This window comes from Hypanus sabinus, chromosome 17 (assembly GCF_030144855.1).
Source record: "Hypanus sabinus isolate sHypSab1 chromosome 17, sHypSab1.hap1, whole genome shotgun sequence".
In the NCBI taxonomy this organism is placed as follows: Eukaryota; Metazoa; Chordata; class Chondrichthyes; order Myliobatiformes; family Dasyatidae; genus Hypanus; species Hypanus sabinus.
Window position 1 is genome coordinate 16978707 of NC_082722.1, and position 16001 is coordinate 16994707.

Here is a 16001-nt window from a genome sequence, read left to right on the forward strand (position 1 = left end):
AAAGGAATGGACAATATTTCAAAGTCATATTATTGGCTCTTACCATTGCTACGGTCTTTTTAATAGCCAAAGCTGCAAAATCATTCACCCTCAATCATCCACAAAAAGAGTAACTGAAATTGTAAAATCACACGCACTAGGGTCTAAATTGTGTCTGCAGTTATTTAATATTTTAATTATTTTCTATACTTTTTCTCACCTGCCAAGCTATTTCATTCTATGTCATTCTTCCTTTGTTTCAATACATGATTCCTGTTAAAATACACTGTTTTACTTTATCAAAATCCCCGACCCATAATGCTAATTTTGACATCAACACCCACATATTCAGCAGACTCCGGGAAAATTTTCCAAATGAAGAACAAGGGAAGAAAAACCATTGGATAGGGTATGCAAAGATCTGCTCACTCCAGTAAGAACTCACAGTCAACATCTAATGGCAGAAGTAACATTTCAAATACATGTTCTTAAAGGACAAAAAACAATCAGCACAGTCGACATTTCAGGCGGAGACCCTTTGGCAGCATAGGGGAAAAAAAGCTGAGTAGATTTAAAAGGTGTGAGAGTGAGAAAAACAAAGGTGAGGTGAAGGGAGTGAGAAAAACAAAGTGATAGGTGAAAGAGTTACAGGGCTGGAAAAGGGTGAGTCTGAAAGAAGAGGACGGAAGGCCATGGAAGGAAAAAAAAGGGGGTGGGGGGAATTCAAGAAATTAATTACCCTACAATCAGGTTGGAGGCTACCCAGACTTAATACAAGGTGTTGTTCCTCCAACCTCAGCACGACAGCACAGGAAGCCATGGACAGGCATATTGATTTGGGAATAGGAGGTAAATTAAAATAGGTGGCCACTGAGAGATCTCACATTTTCTGGTGGATGGAGCACAGGTGCTTGGCGAAGTATACGACCCCAACATTCACAGGTGAAGTGTCGCCTCACCTGGAAGGACTCTTTTGGGGTTCTGAACGGTAGTGAGGGAGGAGGTGTAGCACTTGTTCTGTTTGCAAGGTTAAGTGCCAAGTGCCAGAAGGAAACCGGGGGGCGGGGGGAAGGACGAGGACAAATGGACAAGGGAGTTGAGGGTAGCATTGACGGTGAAGGAAGGGAAGCCCTTCTCTTTGAAGGAGGTCATCTCCGTCGTTCTGGAAATCCCTCCATTAAGCACATCCTCCCCTCCCCCTTCCACTTTCTGCTTTCCACAGGGATGCCTTATCCATTCGTCCTTCCCCACTGATCTCCCTCCAGGCATTTATCCTTGCAAACAGAACAAGTGCTACATCTGCCCCTACACCTCCTCCCTTACTACCATTTAGAGCCCCAAAGAGTCCTTCCAGGTGAGGCAACACTTCACCCAGGGTCATATACTGTGTCTGGTGCTTCCAGTGTAGCCTCTGGTATATTGGTGAGACCCGACATAAATTAGGATCTCCCAGTGGCCACCCATTTTAATATGTCTATATGGCCTCCTCCATTGTTATGAGGCCACACTCAGGTCAGAGGAACACCCCCCTATATTCTGTCTGGATGGCCTCCAACCTGATGGCAGGAACATCGATTCCTCAAACTTCCGGTAGTGCAACCTCCCTCCGCCCCCCCCCCCTCACCATTCCTCATCCCCATTTCCCTCTCCCACCGTATCCCCTTGCCCGCTCATCACCTCCCTCTTCTTTCTTCAATGGCCTCCTGTCCTCTTCTATCAGACCTCCCCTTCTCCAACCCTGTATCTCTTTTGCCAATTAACTTCCCAATCTTTACTTCATTCCATTCCCTTCAGCTTTCACCTATCACCTTGTGTTTCTCTCCCTCCTCCCCCACCTTTTAAATAGATGCTGCCTGGCCTGCTGAGTTTCTCCAGCAGAGTGTGAGTGTGTGTGTGTGTGTTGGATTTCCAGCACCTGCAGATTTTTCTCTTTTTGAGCTCAAGTTATGATGTGTTGTCTTCATCATTTACTGTCTTCAAGTGCATGTGACTGACACTAGTTTGTTGCTGAGCATTTTCATCTCCTGTACAAATTAAGTGGCTTTCTTTTTGCTAAAAGTGTCACTTTACTTCAAGACACTGTTACTTTTCATGTTATACTTCTGCTACAGTGAATTTTTAATGTTTTCTACAAAATTCACTAGAGTCAAAGCTCATGGTTTTTTTTTTAGCACCATCCAGAGTTTTCTTCAGGAACTGCATTTCAGTCCACAAATCTGCTCTGCAGAGAACTTAGTATCTAGCAACTGTGAAAATGAATCCAGATAGATAATATTTTTGCTATTTTATTGGTAGGTAAACAATCAGAAGCACACCTCAACCTGTAGTACCCATGAAATTCTGAATACAAAACTGTGTCCTGACGAAGGGTCTCGGCCCGAAACGTCGACAGTGCTTCTCCCTATCGATGCTGACTGGCCTGCTGTGTTCCACCAGCATTTTGTTGGTTTGCCATTTGAATTTTTTTTAAAAGAGTTTGTCAGCAGATCTTGTTCTGGTTTGACAACATGATTCAATTCAATTGTTCAAGACCTAAACTAGTCCAAAGGTCTTCACTAACTAGCTCCAGGAAAGACTCCACCAACAAGATCAGTCAAACAAATACAGACCACACAAATGCAAGCAAAACAGTACAAAAGTTTTGGATTCACTCAAATGGTCCCAATCAGGGAAAACAAAACAGGTAGTTTTCATGAACAGTAGGTAGAGAAAAGCCACACTTCCTCCAGTTCTACTCTGTTTGGTTTGTAAATTCAACATATTTAGATAAGTATTCCAAACTTGTAGCTGACATTTCCATCACATTTTTTGCTATCTTCTAGTAATTCAATTATTTTTCCCCTCCTACTTACAAAACTCCTGAGCATAACTTCTATTGAAAAGCCTTGGCCAGCCTCTTTCAACTTGTACCAGTACCCCTTAATTAATCTCTCCTTGTTGCCTTATTATTACAATCTTCCCTTTCCAACTTAAAATGTGTTTATCTAATTTTTTCCAGAGTTTTGAGGAAATGTCTTGCTTTGTCCAGCACAGACACCACCTGACTTGCTGAATTGTTCAGTTTGTTTTCATTTCAAATTTCCAGCATCTGCAGTATTTTGCTTCTGGTTTACCACCAACATTTTCTTAAAGGTAATAACAGCTGATGCTTGAAAAGATTTGAAATTTTACTGACAGTAATGGAGAACAGATGTAAAGATGTACACTTGAAAGAAATTTGTTAATACTTTGCACATTTTCAGTGTCACTAATTAGTTTCATTACAATATATTCTTAACATGTAAAATGCAGAGTTTAGGTGGAAAAGCTTCCTAAATACATCGACAGAAATTACCATAAGACAGGAGCCATTTAGGCCATTTGCTCCATTGATTCTGTTTCACCATTCAATAATGGCTGATTTATTTTCTCAACCAATCCTATTCTCCTGCCTTCTTGCCAAAACCTTTGATGTCTGTAATATAGGGATCTATTTCTCTCAGAGCAATGACACATCTTAGCACTAAATATGGACTGGTAACTTGTGTATTGATCTGCTCTCTCTCTCTGTGACGTAAGTACACCAGTTAAAGCTACCTCTGTGTGGGTTCCTATATTTAATTGACATGTAGCTATATAGACACAACAAATTGATGATGAGTATGTCACATTTGCTTCACCTAGCAGCTTAATCTCAGGGGTGATAACCCCACCACCCGGCCAAACTTAATAAATCTTGTTGTGGATGCTGTGCGATGTGTCCTGTTTCAAATCAGTACCCAGAAATAATGGACAGTACACAATATGCAGTTAAACGATTAAGATTTATAACTCTTACTTTGACTATGTGGTTAAAAAGAAAAAGGTGCCAATCTTATGAAACAGTCCGTGCACAAATTGTTGGAGTTCATTCAGCAAGATCTCCTATCTACCATTCGATCTCCTCCAAGCATTGCCAAACCCCAGACTCCCACCCGGAGTCCACCCAGTCGGGTGGCCCGCCGACTCCCTCAAGTCATGTCTCCTCTCTTCATTCCCCTTGCACTGTTATGTACCCGTGGGTGTCTTGTACCTGTCACGTGACCATGATGTAATTGAAGTTATGCTGGACATGCGGTAATGGTCTTGTGATGGGGGAGTGATGTCATTTTCCTGCCAGTGAGAGGTCATGTGATAGTTTTTCAACCGGGTATAAAAGAAGAACCCCACCCTGTGATGTGGGCAGTTCGTAGCTGAATTCGCTACTGACTCCACGCTGCTGCGTATTCTGATGTTATGACGCAGTTTCATTTAAGAGTGGAGTTTTACTTTCTGTTTTAAGTCTTTAAAGTTATTGCCGGCAGTTTGGCCATATTATTGCCAGTCCAGTCATTAGAGAGTGAAGATTTGAAGTTCGGGAATTTAAAGATCGAGGAAAGTTAATTTCGAAGGTAAAGCAGGTTCAACCTTGTTTGATGCTCATTCAGAAGGAATTCGTCAGCTATGCCCATGATAACTCCTGTTCTGCCAGAAGAATAGAGGGTTAGGTAAAGTTTCGCCAAAGAAAGGTCAGTGCCTTTAAGCCGTTTTGTTTCCTTCGATTGTAAATCCTCCGGGGAATAACATACTTCGGCTGGAATCAGCAGTAAATCCACAAGAGAATTTACATCATTTTAAGCCTCTCCTTTAACGGACTGTGAAATCTTTTTGGACTTTCGCATTACCGCTTTAAGAACTGTTCGAGCTGCCGTATCGCAGCTGACTTCCAGTTACGTTAGTCGTTTGTTTACTTGTGGGTTTTTACTGTGTTTAATAAATGTTTTATTTGTTATAAAAAAAACCTGTCTCAATTATATATTCATTGTTGCTGATTTGTAACAGCACCTTCTGGTAAAAGCCCACGAAACCAACAGCTTCCAGACACACAAAAAAGAATAACATTTCTCCTATTGGATAGATATCCGTTATCTCTAGTTATAACGCAAACATTGCTGCTACAGAGAAACCATTACCTCAGCAGTTAACATTACAGAGATGCCCTTACAAGTACAAACATAATGTCAGCGCATACACCAACTGCAACGACAGTTACGACTTCACAGGAAGGGAAAAACAGTGAGAGGAAACAATAAATAAAATTATATACAATAAACCATTCAATGACTTTCAATCCTTTACAACTGTTTCCATTGCTGTCTTTACATTTTCACACTTTTCACCACCCACGTGGCTCCCTGTTATTCCATATTTATATACACTTGTTTAGGGGTATACACCCCGTGCCCCCCCACCCCTCAACTCCTGCGGGAGAAGAACCCTAGACTGTGGTCCTTCCCCACTGGGCCCTTGCGGTGGCTGCACCAAGTTTGAGTGCGTCTCTCAGCAAGTACTTCTGCAGGTGAGAATGTGCCAGTCGGCAGCATTCCCCTACAGACATCTCTATGTGCTGGTGGACCATCAAGTTTCGGGCCGACCAAAGAACGTCTTTGACCGAGTTGATGATCTGCCAGCCGCACTGGATGTTGGTCTCAGTGTGCATCCCCGGGAACAGCCTGTAGATTAGAGAGTCCTCTGTTACGCAGCTGCTGGGGATAAACCTCGACACAGCCCCTTCCATCCTCCTCCACACCTTCTCTGCGAACCCACAGTGTGCAAAGAGGTGGGTCACCGACTCCTCCTCACTGCAGTCCTCCTGTGGGCAGAGGGATGTGGAGATGACGTTCCGGGCATACGGGAGGGATCAGACTGGGAGGGCCCCTCTCACCGCCAGCCAAGCGAGGTCTTGGTGCCTTTTGGTGAGGTCAGGCGATGAGGCATTTTGCCAGATGAACTGGACGGTCTGCTCAAGGAACCACCCCACTGTGTCCATCATGTCTTTCTCTTACGTGCTGACCACTGCCTGATGGCCCTGTGGTCAAAGACGTTGACCTGAAAGAACTTCTCTATGAAGGACAATGACCAGCTGACAGGGTGTTGCGCAGGAAAGGGGCCAGACCCATCCTTCGTAGCCAGGGCAACAGGTAGAACCTGGGCACACAGTGGTACTTGGTGCCCACATACCTGGGACACACACAACCTGATGCAGCCACTCACGAAGTTGGCCATCAGGGTGAGGGCGACATTGGGGTCAGTACGCAGAAAGCAGTCATGGAGTCACATGTTCTAACAAAGGGATGCACGAATAAGAGTGCATGGTACACAGAGAAAGATGCACAACTAACAAAGTTAAGTAAAAATAGCATAATGATGGCCTTAGTTGGAAAATGACAAATTTGGTATTGCTAATGAGGACTGTTAATTGCATACTGAGTAGGTTAAATTGTATTGGATGAGGAATAAAGTATCCATGCTTTAAAGCTTAATGGGTGCTACAGGCTTTTACACAACTTAGTAACTCCTGAAAAGCCAGCAAGATGATGTTTGACAAACTATTACCATTTTACAAAATCACTTGAGCCCCAAACCACTGATTATAGCTGAAAGATTTAGATTTTACAAAAGGAACCAGTCAAAGGATGTAAGCATTTCTGAATACGTTGCAGAAATGTGCAAGTTTTCCCAACACTGTCACTTTAGGTATGGACTTTCTGATGCATTAAGGACAGGCTTGTATGTGGCATGCATTGTCAAAGCACTCAAAAGAGGCTACTGTCAGAACAGGCACTGATGATTGCAATATCGCTAGAGACTATGCAGCAGAACTATAGAAAAAGAGTTTAGAATGTAAAACACACAAAAAGTCCCTGAATGGCACAAAAAAAATGTTATCAATAAGGTAAATCCTTCCATGATGCAAATTGCTGTTGGTTCAAAGAAAAAGTTTACAGAAATTGTCATAGACAAGGTCACAGAGTGTGCAAGTCAGACAAAAAGCACAACCAAGGAGAAAACCACACAGTGAGAAGTTTCAAACACAAAGCCAAACAAATGCATAAAGTGACTCAATGTGCAACTGAATTAGACAACACAGAGTGGTAAAGGTGAGCTGTTATGCCTAGAACTGAATAGCTGATATCTACTTTCAATTTTTCTTGGTGGGCTATAGTTATATGAGACTAATTGGGTTTTATCTATGTTGATCTTGTATCCTGATAATTAACCATATTGTTCAAAGGATTGCATCAATTTAGGTAAAGAGTATGTTGGCTGCCTTAGATAGATCAAAATGTCATCTGCGTACAGGCCAATTTATGCTCTGTCCCTTTAATAGTAGTTCCTCTGATATCTTCATTTTGTCTGATGTATTGAGCTAATGGTTCCAGATATAATGCGAAGAGTAGCGGTGACCACGCACAACCCTGTCTCGTGCCCCTTTCTAGGGTAAAACCATTTGATAAATATCCATTGATTTTAATCCTAGCAGTAGGGTTGTCATATAGTGCCTGTATAGTTTTAATAATTGTGTCATGTAAACCAAATCTATGTAAAGCTCTGTAAATTCCATGTCCACACTAATCACTATTGCTTCAATTTTTTTCTGTATATGATCCATAATGTGAAGTATCCTTAGTGTATTGTCTTGCGTTTGGCACTGTTGTATAAAACCTGTCTGATCATCATGTATCAGTGTGGATAGAAACTCTTCTATCCATTTGGCCAGGATGGAGATAATGTAGATAATCTATAATCTACATTAACAACAGATATTGGTCTAAATGACCCACATTCCATTTTATCCTTGTCTTCTTTTGGTATAGCTGAGATTATTGCCCTCTTCCAGCTGGGTGGCATTTGCACCTTTTTTAGAGCCCAGTTCAGTGTGGGGAGTAAAACAAGAGTTAACTCATTTTTAAATTCTTTATACCACGCTGGCATATATCCATCTGATCCTGGTGACTTAATTTAAGCCTACTAATTGCAGTTTTTAGTTCAGCTTCAGTTATGTCAGCAGTCATTGTTCTATTTTGTTCTTCGCTTAAAGTGGGTAACTCTAGAGAATTCAAGAAGGTGTCAACTTGGGTTATGCTTCCCCCCGGAACTTCAGAAAATAGAGTTTTGTAAAACACTTCAAAAGCTTCTTGAATTTCACTTATTTTTCTTCACTTTTGTTCTTGGATCCCTAATTCTATGAATTGTATTTTCTGCTCCTTTTTTCCAGTTTCCATGCTAGTATTTTCATAGATTTAGATTCACTTTCATAGTGTCTGTTTCAGAAACATTAAATTTTTCCTAATTTCTTGTGTAGCCAATCTATTAATTTTTAAAATTTCCTCTGTTTTATTCCTTATTTTTTTCTTTTTTTAGTCATTTTTTTAATTGAATTTTCAAATGGTTACAGAAGGAAAAAAATTATCAACCCTTCCCCCCTCCCCCCAACATATCCCTGTAGAAAGAGAAAAAAAGTCTTTTTTTTTCTTACATGAAGATATCACTATAGTTTTCCCTCTTAAGACAACCTTTAGAGTATCCCATAGAATGGGAGGTGAAACCTCTCCATTACCATTGAAGTCCAAGTAAAGACCAATTTCCTTTTTAAACTTGTTCCTTAAAACAGAGATCATTGAGTAGACTTGAATTTAGTTTCCAAATAGTCTTCTTCGGTTGAAGGTCAAAATCAACAGATAAATATATAGGTGCATGGTCACTTACATCTACTGTCCCAATTCAACAGGTGTTTATTTTGTCTTTATCTTTTCCAAATGTTATGAAATTGTCTATTCTTGTATATAAAGAATTGAGGGGGGGGGCAGAATAATGAGTGTAATCCTTTCTATCGGGGAAAGGGTCCCTCCATGTCCTCAAAAAGTGTGTTAACTTTCTTATGTAAGGACTTTGTTTCATAGGTTTTTCTATTGGAAGAGTCTAACTTCGGTTGTAATTGGTAATTTAAGTCTCCACCACATATCAAGAAACCTTTTTCTATTACCATAATATTAGTAATTTTCTAGAAGAAACTAATATCACTTCCTGGGGGGGGGGGGGGTGCGCATATATTCAATAGAATAACTGAATTTCCATCTATATTCCCCCTTACCAGAATATATCTGCCCTCCTTATCTCCCATTTCGAATACTTTTTCAAAATTTAGCTTGCTTGAGATAGAGTAGCAACTCCTCTCCTATGTTCTGATTTATATGAGGAGGAAAACAAATTAGTGAAGCCCATTCTCTAGTTTTCCATGCTCATTATCACTTAAGTGAGCTTCCTGCAAATATACATGGGCTTGTTCTTTTTTCACTTTTGATAGAATTTTAATAGCCTATTGACATTAAAATAAATGAATTTTATTTTGTCCTTAGCCATGTGTATTACGTAAGTGCGATTCCAAGGCCGAGGTCTCTAGTAGATGACCCTGGGTTGAGCTAGAGGAAATGTCTAGCTGTGAGGGATAACCTCTCCTACCTGTGAATTGGGGACCCCCAGTGCAGTACCCATAAAAATGAAAAAAATCTATGTCCAATACACAGTAAAGACTTCGCTGTGTATTTCTCCCATGTATATATTCTCATTTAGGTGGGGGGAAAAGGAGAGAATGAATGAATAAAAAATATAATTGAGTAATATAAAATCCACATTGTAGTATGTACTTCTTGAGATAAGTATAGCACCGTCTATTTTTGCTTCTGTTTCGCTTATCAACACTTTTGACATTAGTCAGACCTTATGGCTCTTCTGGAGGGGGTTGGGTCTGTCTTCTGAAAACTCGGTCTCTTCTTGATATTCTTCTCTCGCCCTCCTCCCATCCTCTGCTTTCTCGATTCTCTCATTATTTCCTAAGCAGAGCGGGATACCTGCTCAGTCAGGCTTTCCCTTGAATTGATCACGCTGACAGGCAACCCTCTGTCTTCCACGGTCTGATACAGCCACGTCCTGTCTTCAATAAAAAAACTCGCAGTTTAGCAGGGAACGGAGTCTGGAAGCTAATCTTTCTTTGCTTTAATACTTGCTTTGCTTCAGAATATTCCTTACATTTCTGCAGGACCACTGGAGGAGGGTAATCTTGATCAAAATATATTAATTTCACATTCAAAAAAACTACCTTCTTTCCCCAGGCTCTGCGCAGAATCTGCTTTGGTTTTGTACCAAAGGAATCTGTTTACTATTGACCGTGGCTTATCTTCCCTGTCTCTAGAATGCCTCGGAATGAGTGCGCGGTGTGCTCTCTCAATGTTGAGTTCCGTTGTCAGGGGAATCTCCAGCGTGTTCCGTAGTAACTTTTCTACAAACTCCACCATAGACAATCCTTCCGCTGCTTTGGGAACATTATATATCCTGATATTCTTCCGTCGTGACCTTCCTTCTTGATTGAGTAGTTTATTTTCTTGATTTAACACTTCTATCATCTTACTTAGCATCTGTTCCACATTTTGAACGCGATCTTCCACCTTTTCAATTCGCGTCTGCCACTGCTAGTTTTTGATTAATGTTGGTGAGCTCTGACTTGATATCATTTAAGTTGATGTTTTATGTCTTTTTGGAATTCCCGTATTTCTTCCAGAATTTTTACTGAATTTGCCACTTCGCTTGAAACAAAGCCCAGCGTCAGCCTCACTACTATGCACTCGTTTAGGAGAGCCGCTCATTGCACCCCCCTTGTCCACAGGCTCCACAGTGACGCTTTTTAAAAAAATCTCCATTCCTTTTCTCCATTCTTACAAGTTCTTTCTTTCTTTTTCAATCTTTTTATTGAATTTCATATATAAAGAAAACATAATAGTGAATAGGTTATGTGCAATAGACTTGAGATTACATTAATAATAAGATAACAATATCCTATTAAATATCAACAACAAAAAAATAGTATATTAATCAATCAAATCTATAATAATTATATATGAAAAAAATAAAAATAATCAAAAGAAGAAAAAAAATTAAAAAATACAAGAAAGAATATATATTGAAAAAAAAACACTAAACTAAACTAACATGGGCAATAATAACAGTTTATATGTATATGATAGTGTCAAAAACTCCGGAACTCCATACCTGAACAAGAATAAGCAGAGAGAAGGTCTGGAAGAGGTCAAATTAATTCATATGAAAATGTCGAATGAACGGTCCCCAAGTTTCTTCAAATTTAATTGATGAGTCAAAAATAGTGCTTCTAATTTTTTCCAAGCTCAGATAAGAAATAGTTTGAGAGAACCACTGAAACGTGGTAGGAGGATTTACTTCTTTCCAATTTTGTAATATAGACCTTCTGGCCATTAATGTTACAAAAGCAATCATTCGTCTAATTGAAGGGGAAAACTGATTACCATCCTCACTTGGTATACCAAAAATTGCAGTAATAAAATGAGGTTGTAAATCGATATTCCAAATTGAGGAAATGGTAGCAAATATGTCCTTCCAATAGTTATGTAAAGTGGGACATGACCAAAACATATGGGTCAATGAAGCCACATCTGAATGACATCTGTCACATTGAGGGTTAATAAGAGAATAGAATCGAGCAAGCTTATCTTTAGACATATGAGCTCTATGTACAATTTTAAATTGTATTAAAGCATGTTTAGCACATATAGAAGAAGAATTAACCATTTGTAAAATTTTTTCCCATTTTTCTGTTGATATATTATATTGAAGTTCTTTTTCCCATTCTTGTTTAATTCTACCTGATATTTCTGGTTGTATCTTCATAATCATATTATAAATAAAAGCCACTAATCCCTTCTGACAAGGATTTAAGGTAAAAATCAAACCTGAGAAATCCATTGAAGTTGAATTGGGGAAAGATGGTAGAACTTTATGTAAAAAATTTCTGATTTGTAAATATCTAAAAAAATTAGATTTAGGTAACTTAAATTTGTTGGAAAGTTGGTCGAAAGACATCAAACTACCTTCAAAAAAAAGATCACGAAAACATTTTATACCTTTCCTTTTCCATATGCTAAAAGCTTGATCTGTCAAAGAAGGTTTGAAAAAAAAATTAAGTAAGATAGGGCTATCAAGAACAAAGGTTTTCAGAGTAAAAAACTTACGAAATTGAAACCAAATTCGTAATGTATGTTTGACAACAGGATTAGATATCTGTTTATTGAATTTAACTAAATCAGTAGGAAGAGAATAAAGAATATCCCTGTACCTCATTGCATTCTAAATTTACCCACTGTGGGCACAATGGTGAATCCAAATCTAATTTCCAATATATTAGGTTACGAATATTATTCGCCCAATAGTAAAATCTAAAGTTAGGTAAAGCTAAACCACCATCCTTTTTTAGATTTTTGTAATTGCCTTTTACTTAACCTGGGGTTTTTATTTTGCCACACAAATGAGGAGATTTTTGAATCAATATTATCAGAAAAAGATTTAGGAATAAAAATTGGTAAAGCTTGAAATAAATATAAAAATTTCGGTAAAATCATCATTTTAATAGCATTAATCCGACCAACTACTGATAAGGATAAGGGAGACCATCTTGTCGTAAGTTGTTGAATTTGATGGAGCATAGGTAAAAAATTCAGTCTAAATAAATCTTTATATTTCTTGGTAATTTTTATACCTAAATAGATAAAGTTATCAGTAACAACTTTAAATGGTATCCTATCATTCAATAAAGTTTGCGCATTTAAAGGGAATAAATCACTCTTATCCAAGTTTAGTTTATAACCAGAAAAACTACCAAATTGAGCCAACAAGGATAAAATAGCGGGAATAGACCTGTCAGGATCAGAAATATATAACAACAAGTCATCAGCATAAAGTGATAACTTGTATAACTTCTCATTACGGGTAATACCAAAAATATTAGGAGATTCACGAATAGCAATGGCTAAAGGTTCTAATGCGATATTAAATTATAAAGGACTTAAGGGACAACCTTGTCTCGTACCACGAGATAATTGAAAAAAAGAGGATCTGTAATTATTTGTAAGAACAGAAGCAACAGGTTTATAATATATTAGTTTGATCCATGATATAAAATTAGGACTAAAATTAAAATATCTCAAAGAGTTAAATAAGTATGTCCATTCAACTCTATCAAAAGCTTTTTCAGCATCTAATGAAATAACACATTCTGGGATTATGGGTGATGAAGTATAAATTATATTAATCAATTTTCTAACAATAAAAAAGGAATACCGATTCCTAATAAAACCAGTTTGGTCTTCTGAAATAATCTGTGATAGTACCTTTTCTAACCTAATGGCTAAAATTTTTGTAAGAATCTTAGAGTCTACATTTAATAGTGATATAGGGCGATAAGATGCACATAAAGTAGGATCCTTATCTTTTTTAAGAATTAGAGAGATAGTAGCTTCATAAAAAGATTGAGGTAATCTCTTCTTAGCAAATGCATCATTAAAGATTTCACATAACCAAGGGGAAAGCGAAGAAGAAAAAGTTTTAAAAAATTCTATAATATAACCATCAGGACCAGGAGCTTTCCCTGAATTCATTAATGAGATAGCCTCTCCTATTTCGGCCATAGAGATAGGAGCATCGAACAAGCTACGATCTTCATCTGTCAGTTTGGGAATATTCAAATTGTTAAAAAAATTATCCATCATGGACAGATCGCCATCAAATTCTGATTGATATAAAGATTTATAAAAATCTTGAAAAGTGTTATTGATTTCTTTATGATCAGTAGTTAGATTACCGTCTTGTTTACGAATTTTAATAATTTGTCGCTTAGTCGAAATAGCTTTTAATTGATTAGCTAACAGTTTACCAGTTCGATCACTATGGATATAAAATTGAGCCCTGGTCCTGATTAATTAATTCTTAATTGAAGAAGATAATAATAAGCTATGTTCCATTTGAAGCTCAACTCTCTTCTTATAAAGTTCTTTGGTAGGAGTCACGGAATAAATCTTATCAATTTCTTTAATTTTATCCACTAATAAAGCAATATCTAAATATCTTTGTTTTCTTTTACCAACGGAATATGAGATAATTTGTCCACGGATAAAAGCCTTAAAAGAGTCCCAAAGTATTCCTCTGTCAATCTCTTCAGTATAGTTTGTTGAGAAAAACAAGTCAATTTGCTGTTTTATGTAGGTGATAAATTCTGGGTCTTGAAGCAAAGTAGCGTTAAGTCTCCAAGATCTAGTATTATTGGAAAAGTCCGAAATCTTGATAGATAACTTCAAAGGTGCATGATCCGAAATAGTAATAGAATCATATTTACAATCAGTAACATCCGTTAATAAACGATGATCAATAAGGAAATAATCAATTCTAGAATAACTGTGATATACATGTGAAAAAAATGAAAATTCTTTATCTTTAGGGTTCAAAAACCGCCATATTTCAGTAATTCCCGAATCAACCATAAAATAATTAATAAGTAAGGCTGATCTATTCGGAAGAATTCGGATAGGTTTAGATCTATCCATCAAAGGATTCAGACAACAATTGAAATCTCCACCCATTATCAACATATATTCATTTAGATTAGGAAGGGAAGTAAATAAACGTTTAAAAAATTCAGGGCAGTCAAAGTTTGGAGCATAAATATTAACTAGAACCACTTTTCGATTAAAAAGTGAACCAGTTATCAACAAAAATCTGCCCTGTGGATCAGAAATATTTTCATGATGTGTAAACGAAATTGAGGGGTCTATAAAAATAGACACACCCCTAATTTTGGCGGTACAATTCGAGTGAAATTGTTGACCCTTCCAGAACCTAAAAAAAGTTGATTATCCTCCCTCCTAATATGGGTCTCCTGTGCAAAAATAATATTAGCATTTAGTCTATGGAATACTTTAAATATTTTTTTTACATTCAATCGGATGATTTAAACCATTAGTATTCCAAGAGATAAAGTTAATAGACTTATCCATCATGCCAATATTAGTTGTGTATATCATAAAAGGTTAAAAAGACACATAACCCATGATTCAGGAAGAAGGAAAAATGGTTCAGTAGCAACCGAAGAACATGACATCTCAACAATATTAATAATTTAAAGTCGGCCCATAAACTAAAAGCAAAAAAAATAAAAAGCAAAAGCATGAAAAAAGATCTCTACCCCATCCCCCAACCCCTCGAAAAAGAGCCAAGCGGCAGGCGCACTAACTAATACTAATATTACCCCCATTTTCAAGATGGCAACTTCATGAAAAGAAAGAAAAGAGAAACTATATAACACCCAGATATAAATACAGGGTTGTAAAAAGAAAGAATATATATCAATCAAAATGAAAAAATAATATAAAAAAGCAAAAAATCATTAATAAAAAAAAGGATAACCATTGAAATTTAAAGTAGTGTAATATGCCTTTAAAAAAAGATTCCATATTCAAATTTAAGAAAATGACGTTTCAAAAACAGAGACTTATGGGAAAAAGAAACGACATTTTGAAAGGACCATATTACAGAATATAAATGTAAATTCGCCAATCTTTTTTTTAAAAGAAAGGGTCATCAAAATAAGATTAAAAAAGGATTCAATAACCACTACAATATATATAAAAAAAGGTCCAAAAATTCAAGACATTCGTCTCATTCTCAAATACAGGCAAATAAACGCTTAGGGAAAGCAAATTCTTATGGGAAAAAGAAACGACATCTTAAAAAATAAATCATTATTACAAAATCTTAGCGTGTATATCTAATCCAGAGGAAAAAAAACTTAATTAAAAAAAAAACATTATAGTAAAATTAAAAGAGCATCTGTAAATCATGATTAAAAAAAAAACCAGGTCTACAGACCAAAGTAAAAAGCTATACCGCAGCTTCATAAGTTAAAGCCTAAAAGCGGAATGGCGTCTTCTCTCCAAAAATTCTTCAACATAACGCATAGTTCAACTTGTACTAGAAGACAGATATTCTTCAATGAATTTCTTCGCTTCTTCCGGAGTATTAAATAAGCGCTGACTATCATCACTCAACGTAATTCTGAGATTCGCTGGGTATCTTAAAGCTTGTTTAAGTCCAATCGAATGAATCTCTGCCATCACCGGTTTAAAAGCGATTCTCGCCCTCATCACCTCGAATGAATAATCCTCCACAATACGAAACTTGTTGTTTTTGTGGGAAATCATACCTTTCTGACGAGCTAATCGAATTAAAAGCTCTTTCTCCCGAGGAAAATGGAGATGGACAATCACAGCTTGGGGCTTGTCTCTCGCAGCCGAAAATCTTGGAACTCTGTGGGCACGGTCAATAGT

At 37.4% G+C, this 16001-nt stretch overlaps 1 protein-coding gene across 3 annotated transcripts in view; it reads right to left on the minus strand.

The window, feature by feature from the left end:
• Window positions 1–16001, minus strand: part of cbfb (core-binding factor subunit beta) — a 119325-nt gene that overhangs the window by 9308 nt on the left and 94016 nt on the right. The gene's annotated exons all lie outside the window — the stretch shown is intronic.